This window comes from Penaeus vannamei, chromosome 4, assembly GCF_042767895.1.
Source record: "Penaeus vannamei isolate JL-2024 chromosome 4, ASM4276789v1, whole genome shotgun sequence".
Classification (NCBI taxonomy): Eukaryota; Metazoa; Arthropoda; class Malacostraca; order Decapoda; family Penaeidae; genus Penaeus; species Penaeus vannamei.
The window spans coordinates 44,519,398-44,526,897 of NC_091552.1; positions in this window are offsets into that span (position 1 = coordinate 44,519,398).

Below are 7,500 nucleotides of genomic sequence, written 5' to 3' on the forward strand. Positions count from 1 at the left end.
TCATGATGTACCTTCTAGCGATGTGACTATCTAAGATGATGCAGAAATGTGGTTGTGTGATTCTGTGAATATTGTGGCTCTGTGGTGTTGTGACGTTGACGCTGTGGTGTTGTAAGAGGGGGTAAGGGAGGGAGGGAAAGAGGGAGAGAGGGAGGGAGAAAGGAAGAGAAAGAGGGAGGAAGGAAAGGAGGATGGGAAGGAAAGAGGGAGAAAGGATGGGAAAGAAGGAGAAAGGGAGGGAAAGATGGAGAGTGGAAGGGAGGGAAAGAAGGAGAGTAGAAGGGAGGGAAGGAAAGAGGGAGAAAGGGAAAGAGGGAGTGAGAGGAGGGTGTGAGGAAACGGAAAGAGAGGGAGAGAGGGAGGGAAACGGGAAGAGAGGAAGGGAGGGAGGGGGAGGGAGGGCAGAGGTCGGCGGGATGGGGTTAGAGGTGGTGAGTTCAGAGAGATGGCAGAGGGGGGGGAGGAGGGAGAGGAGGGGAGCGTGTGTGGGAAGATGGAAAGAGGGCAAAGGGGATGCCATTTTGTCGGAGGGGAATCCTTATTGTTTTCATTTTCTTTCTCTCTGTCTCTCTCTCTCTCTCTCTCTCCCTCTCTTTCTCTCTCTCTCTCTCTCTATTTATCTCTCTCTCGCTCTCTTTCTATCTCTCTCTCTCTCCACTTTTCCCTCCCCCCCTCACTCTCCCCCTCCTCCCCTCCCCTCCCCATATCCTCCCTCCGTCTCCACTTTTCCCTCTTCCCATCCTCCCTCTCTCCCCATATCCTCCCTCCCTTCTCCTTCCCCTTCCTCCCTCTCCACTTTACCCTCTCCCATCCCTCCCTCCTTCCCCCCTTTCCCTCCTTCATCTCACACCATAAACAACCATAAAACAAACCCATCAAAATCAAGAGGAGGAGGAGGAGGAGGAGGGAGCGAGGGAAGGGAGGAGGGAGGGGGGGTCAGGGGGGGTCACCCCTTAACCGGACCCCCTGCGGCTCGGACCGGAAATGTTCATCTTCCGGAGAAAATCTTATTTTTGTGCAGCGGCCGTTCCCTCGGTGAACACTTGACCATAACACGGGCGGCTATGGTGATGATTTTTATGGTCATCATGTCATGGTGATAATTTTATGGTGATTTTTATGATGATCGTGATATGGTGATTATTCTATGGTGAATTGTATGGTGATTGTTTTAATGAGGATTATCTTATGATGACTGTTTTAATGATTATCTTATGATGATTGTTTTAATGATTATCTTATGATGATTGTTTTAATGATTATCTTATGATGATTGTTTTAATGATTATCTTATGATGATTGTTTTAATGATTATCTTATGATGATTGTTTTAATGATTATCTTATGATGATTGTTTTAATGATTATCTTATGATGATTGTTTTAATGATTATCTTATGATGATTGTTTTAATGATGATTATATTATGGTGAATCTATTCGGGTAATTCTCTTATGGTGATTCTTTTCTGGCGATTCTCTTGTGGCGATTTTGTTAGTGATAATTATGAACCCAGTAGTAGCATTGTATATGATAATAGTAGTAGTCCTAATGATGGTAGAAGTGATATTGATAACGATATGGCGTCAGTAATATAACAAAAGCATCTGTCTCCATTTCTCTCTCTCTCTCTCTCTCTCTCTCTCTCTCTCTCTCTCTCTCTTTCTCTTTCTCTTTCTCTTTCTCTTTCTCTTTCTCTCTCTCTCTCTCTCTCTCTCTTTCTCTTTCTCTTTCTCTTTCTCTTTCTCTCTCCCTCCCTCCCTCCCTCCTCCCTCCCTCCTCTCCCTCTCTCCCTCCCTCCCTCCTTCCCTTCCTCCCCCCCCCTCTCTCTCTCTCTCTCTCTCTCCCTCTCTTCCTCTCTTGCTCTCCCCTCTTCTTCCCCTCTAGTGGTAACATCCGGAAAGCTGCAGGTGAGCTTCCTCTCGTCTTCCCTCTCTCCTCTCCCCTCTCTCCCCTCTCTCCCCTTTCCTCCCTTCCTCTCTTCGCTTGTGTCAGGATGTTGTCTTGGGAAGGGCGCACGTGGGGGGTGGAGGGGACAGGATTGGGGGGAGGGGGGAGGGGGGAGGGGGAGAAGGAGGAGAGGTCCTGGATAGTTACATTTTTATTATTTTATGTGTGTGTGTGTGTGTGTGTGTGTGTGTGTATGTGTGTGTGTATGTGTGTGTGTTTGTGTGTGTGTATGTGTGTGTGTATGTGTGTGTGTTTGTGTGTGTGTGTGTGTGTGTGTGTTGAGGTTGTACATCGGAATACTGTATACTGTATGAATTCCTAGATATAAAATGTTTCGATTCAGATGTTCTTTTGGGTTTAGATTCCCTTCTATTTTTCTCTTCTCTCTTCTCTCTTCTCTCTTCTCTTCTCTTCTCTTCTCTTCTCTTCTCTTCTCTTCTCTTCTCTTCTCTTTCTCTTCTCTTCTCTTCTCTTCTCTCTCTCTCTCTCTCTCTCTCCTTCTCACTCTTTCTCTCTCTCTTCACCTCCCTCCTTCACTCTCTCGCTATATCCCTCTCACTCACCCACTCACTCTATTTATCTGTCTATCTCTCTTTCTCTTCCCCTCTGTCTCTCTCTCTTTCTCTCCTCCTCCCAGCGATTTCAGTAATCCAAAACCCTGTTCCTTGGTTCACATAACCTTTCAGTGGCAGTCTGTTGGTTGGAAGCGCCGCCTCAACTCCCCAGCCTTCAGAATGGAGTTGGTTTCCTCAGTTAGGGAATCCAAGTCCTCTCTCTAAAGCGCCGGGGAGCTGCAACCTCTATGGATCGTTTGTCTTTTGTTTACGACCGATCCCAACCCTCCTTGTGGAAGCCCTGGAGTCTATCGCTTATACCTCGTGCGACCATTTACCTGCACGAGCCTCCGGTCTCTCTGAGGCTGGAGTGGATTAATTAGAGATATCCAGGAGTTAAGAGTGTGAAAACAGCGCCGCTCTTTGTAGCTCGAACGTGAAATATGGACGAAGCTAGCTGGAAGTGTTTGTCGAAGGGGGCCGAGTCCGGGTGGCCGGTAATAGAGCCAATATTGGTCTGTAATTAGGCAGGTTCGTCGACCAATTAGGGTAGCAAGCCGTCTCTCCGCTCGCGTCATACAATATGCCGCCAACTGTACATAAACCGTGGGTAATTGCTGCTTCTATTTCTACTTGTGGAGCGCCTTTTGGAGCGGTGTGTGCGTGCGTGCGTGTGCGTGTGTGTGTTGTGTGTTGTGTGTGTGTGTGCGTGTGTGTGCTGGTCGGCCGAAGCAGGTGAATGCGGACTCGGCAGTCGAGGCTCTCTTTCTCTCTTCTGCTCTTCCCTTCTTCGTTTCTCTGATACTCTTTCTTGTTTTCTTTTTCTTTATTCCCTTTTTTGGTTTCGTGGTTTTCTTATTCTCGTTCTCTCCTTCTCTTTTTTATCTTAAATTCATAGATTTTCTTCTCGTTCTTTTCCAAAGTTTCTTGTCTTTCCTTCATCTGGAACCTTTCTCTTTCTCTGTCTGTCTGTCTCTCTTCTCTCTCACTGTCTGTCTGTCAGTCTCTCTCTCTGTCTGTTTGTCTGTCTGTCAGTCTCTCTGTTTGTCTGTCCATCTCTCTCTCCCTCCCTCCCTCCCTCTCTCTCTCCCTCTCTCTCCCTCTCTCTCCCTCTCTCTCTCTCTCTCTCTCTCTCTCTCTTCTCACTCCTCCTCCCTCCTCCCTCCCTCCTCCCTCCACCTCCTCACCCTCCTTCCTCCCTCCGTCCCTCTCTCCCTCCCTCCCTCCCTCCCTCCTTCTCTTTCCCCTCTCTCTCTCTCTCCCTCTCTCCCTCCCTCCCTCCCTCCCTCCCTCCCTCCCCCCCTCCCTCCCTCCCTCCCTCCTTCTCTCTCTCTCTCTCTCTCTCTCCCTCTCTCTCTCCCTCCCTCCCTCCCTCTCTCTCTCCCTCTCTCTCCCTCACTCTCCCTCTCTCTTCAGGAAATGCCATTTCCAATACGCACCTGATTCTTACTTTTTCTCGTTTTCTCTTTTTCATCCTGTTTCTCTCTTTCCCATTTTCATCAACTTATCTCCAAGATCGATTTCCATACACAGAATTACATCACATTATTTAATTACATTATTTAAAATTATTACATTATTTAAAATACTTACATTATTTAAAATAATTACATTATTTTGATATCATACAAACGGCAACAATAAAAAGCGAAAGTAAAAAAAAAATGCATGTAAAAAGATATGTATAAATAATCCATATAATAACATTATAATAATCATGATAATAAGGTAATTAATCATAATGCATAAAAAACGGTGTTTGAATGCAATGGATAGATAAATTATGTGATTAGAATAGGTAGACTGAGTATTAGATGTGAATATTTTGATACATATATAGGGATATATATATATATATATATATATATATATATATATATATATATATATATATATATATATATATATGTAGATAAATAGATATTCTTATAGATAGATTGATAGATATATATCCCAGTGATCGGTCATAAACCAATCGACAAGAATTCTTTCCAATAACCCTTTGCCTCTTCCTTTTTCTCTCCTTCTCTTCTTCACCCCCCTCTTACTCTTTCTCTCCCCTCTTCTCCACCCTCCTCTTTCTCTCCCCTCTTTTCCGCCCCCTATCCCTCTCCTATTCCTCCATCCCCCCTCTCCTTCCTAACCCTCCCCACCCCCTCCCACCCTCTCTCCAGCTCATTCCAACCCCCCACCACCCCACCCCCAATAGCCCCCACCCACACCCCCAATACCCCCCCCACCCACACCCCCCAATAATCGACCCCCTCCCCCCAATAACCGACCCCCTAACCCCCAAATACCCCCCCACCCACACCCCCAATAACCGACCCCCTCACCCCCCAATACCCTCCGCCTCCCCCCACCACCACCACCCCCCCCCCAAAAAAAAAAAAAAAGTTGCATCATTTAGAAATTCAATTAACTTAGAGCGGGAGTGAAAGCTTATACAGTCTTCAAATACGCGCCTTTGATACCCCGGCTGTGACTATCAAACGCCTACCGGTTCCGTGTTCTTAATCTGCGAGAGATAACGAGTTTTTTTTTTTTTTTTTTTTTTTTTTTTTTTTTTTGAGGGAGGGAGAGGGAGGGGGGAGGGGCCAAGGGGTGTCTCCGTTTTTTTGTTGTTTGTTGTGATTACGGTGATGATAATGACGGTGATGATGATGGTGATTGCGATTAAATTTATGATGATGGCGGTTATGTGATAAAATTAGTAATGGGGGTAATAGTAATGAAGATAAGGATGATTAAATATGATAATAATGATACTAAACAACAACAACAGCAACGATGATAATGATAGTAATAAAATTATAATAATAGCAATATTAATGATGATGATGATGATAAAGACAATAATTAAGATGTTAATAATAACAAAATGATAATGATAATGACAATAATAACAATGATAATGATAATAATGGTAATGATAACTATAACAGTAACAATAATCATGATGATAATAACAGATAATAGAGATAATGATGATGATGATATTGATGATAATAATGTTAATGTAAAATAATGATAATGATGATAATGAAAATAGTAATACTGATAATAAAATTCATAATGAGATGATTATAATAACACTAGTAATAATGATAATGATAACGATAATAGTGATCATAATGATGATGATAATAACAATAGTAATAATAATAATAATAATAACAATGATAATAATGATAATGATAATGATAGCATTAACATGACATTCAAATAAATAAGATAATAATGATAATGATAATAATGATGAAATGACAATTATTATGAGCATAACAATGACAAAACTAATGATAATGAACATAATAAGGATAAGAAGAATAGTGATAATGATATTAGTAATAACAACAGTAGAAGTGATAATGATAATAATGATAATGATAATAATAAGAACAATAAGTGATACTACCAATTATGATGCAAATGGTGATAATGGTGATAATAATGATAATGATAACAGCATATAATAAATATGATAATAATGATGATGATGGTGATAGTAATGGTAATGAAAATGACGATGGTAATAATAATAATGAAGATAATGATAAAAGTAATGATAATAATGATAACAATAATGATAATAATGATAATGATAACGGCAATGATAATAATGATAATGCTAATAATCATAATAGAATAATAATCATGATATCAATAATAATGATAATGATGATAATGATAAAAATAATCATCTTGATCATTCCGTTTCCTCTCCTATTTTTCCTCCTGCTGGTTCCCTCGCTCTTCGCCTGTTCCCCCTTTCGTTAAATTCAACCCTTCATTTCTTGTCTCTCTCCTTTCTTCTCTCTTCCTCTCCCTTTCTCTCCTTCTCTCCACTATCTCTTCCTCCTTTTCTTTATTATCTATATCTGACTAGTTGTCTTTTCCTTTTCCTCTTCCTTCTTTGGTTTTCTTCCTTTTTTTCCTCCTCTTCCGTTTTCACTTTCTCTATTTACTTTCTTCTTCCTCTTTGTCTTCCTCTCCTTCCACCATCCATCTCTTCTTCCTTCTCCTTTCTCCTCACCCTCCTCTTCCTTCTTCTTCCTCTTTCTCTCTCCTCCCTTTTCTGCCTCTCTTCCTTCTTCTTCCTATTACCCCTCTTTCCTTTACACTCCTTCCCTTCCTCCTACCTCCCGCCTCCTCCACCCATCCTCTCTCTTCTTCAGCCCCCTCCCTCCCCTCCCTCCCTTCCCCCTCCCCACCTCTCTACCTCCCCTCCCACTCTCCCCCACCTCTCCCCAATTCCTCTCTACCTCCTCCCTCCCCCTCTTTCCATTACACTCCCTCCCTTCCTCTTCTCCCTCCTTTCACCCCCTCCCCTCCCCCCTCCGCCCCCTTTCCCCACCTCTCTACCTCCTCCCACTCTCCCCTCTTTCCTTTACACTCCTCCCTTCCTCCCTACCTCCCGCCCCCTCCCCCATCCCCTCTCTCTCTTCAGCCCCCTCCCTCCCCCTCCTCACCTCCTCCCTCTCCCTTCACCTCCTTCCGCCTCCCCCTCTCTCTACCTCCCTCCCCACCTCCCTACCTCCCCCCCCACCCTCCCTCTTTTCCCTTTACACTCCTCCCCACCTCACGTCCCTCCCTCCGCCTCCCCCTCTACTACCTCCCTCCCTACCTCCCCCCCCCCCACCCTCCTCTTTCCTTTACACTTCTGTTCGCTGTAGTAATTATGTTTACACCCTCCGCCTCTTGCCGTGCCCGAGCAAATTTTCCAATTGTCGCATCCCCCCACCCCCCACCCCACCCCACCCCCACCCCCCTCGGTAATTTCGGTCTCCAATTGATTTTTCTCCATCTTTTTTCCATTAGAAGGCGATCTTCGGGAAGCCTCTCCTTCTGGAAAAGGCTTCTATTTTTCTTTCTTTCTTTTTTTTTCTTTTGTTCTTTTTTTTTTAAGCCTCTTGTTTCTTCCTTCCTCCTTCTTTCTCTCTTTTTTTATTTTTTTTCTTCATTCTTCTTCTTCTTCTTTTGTGTGTCCTCCTCGT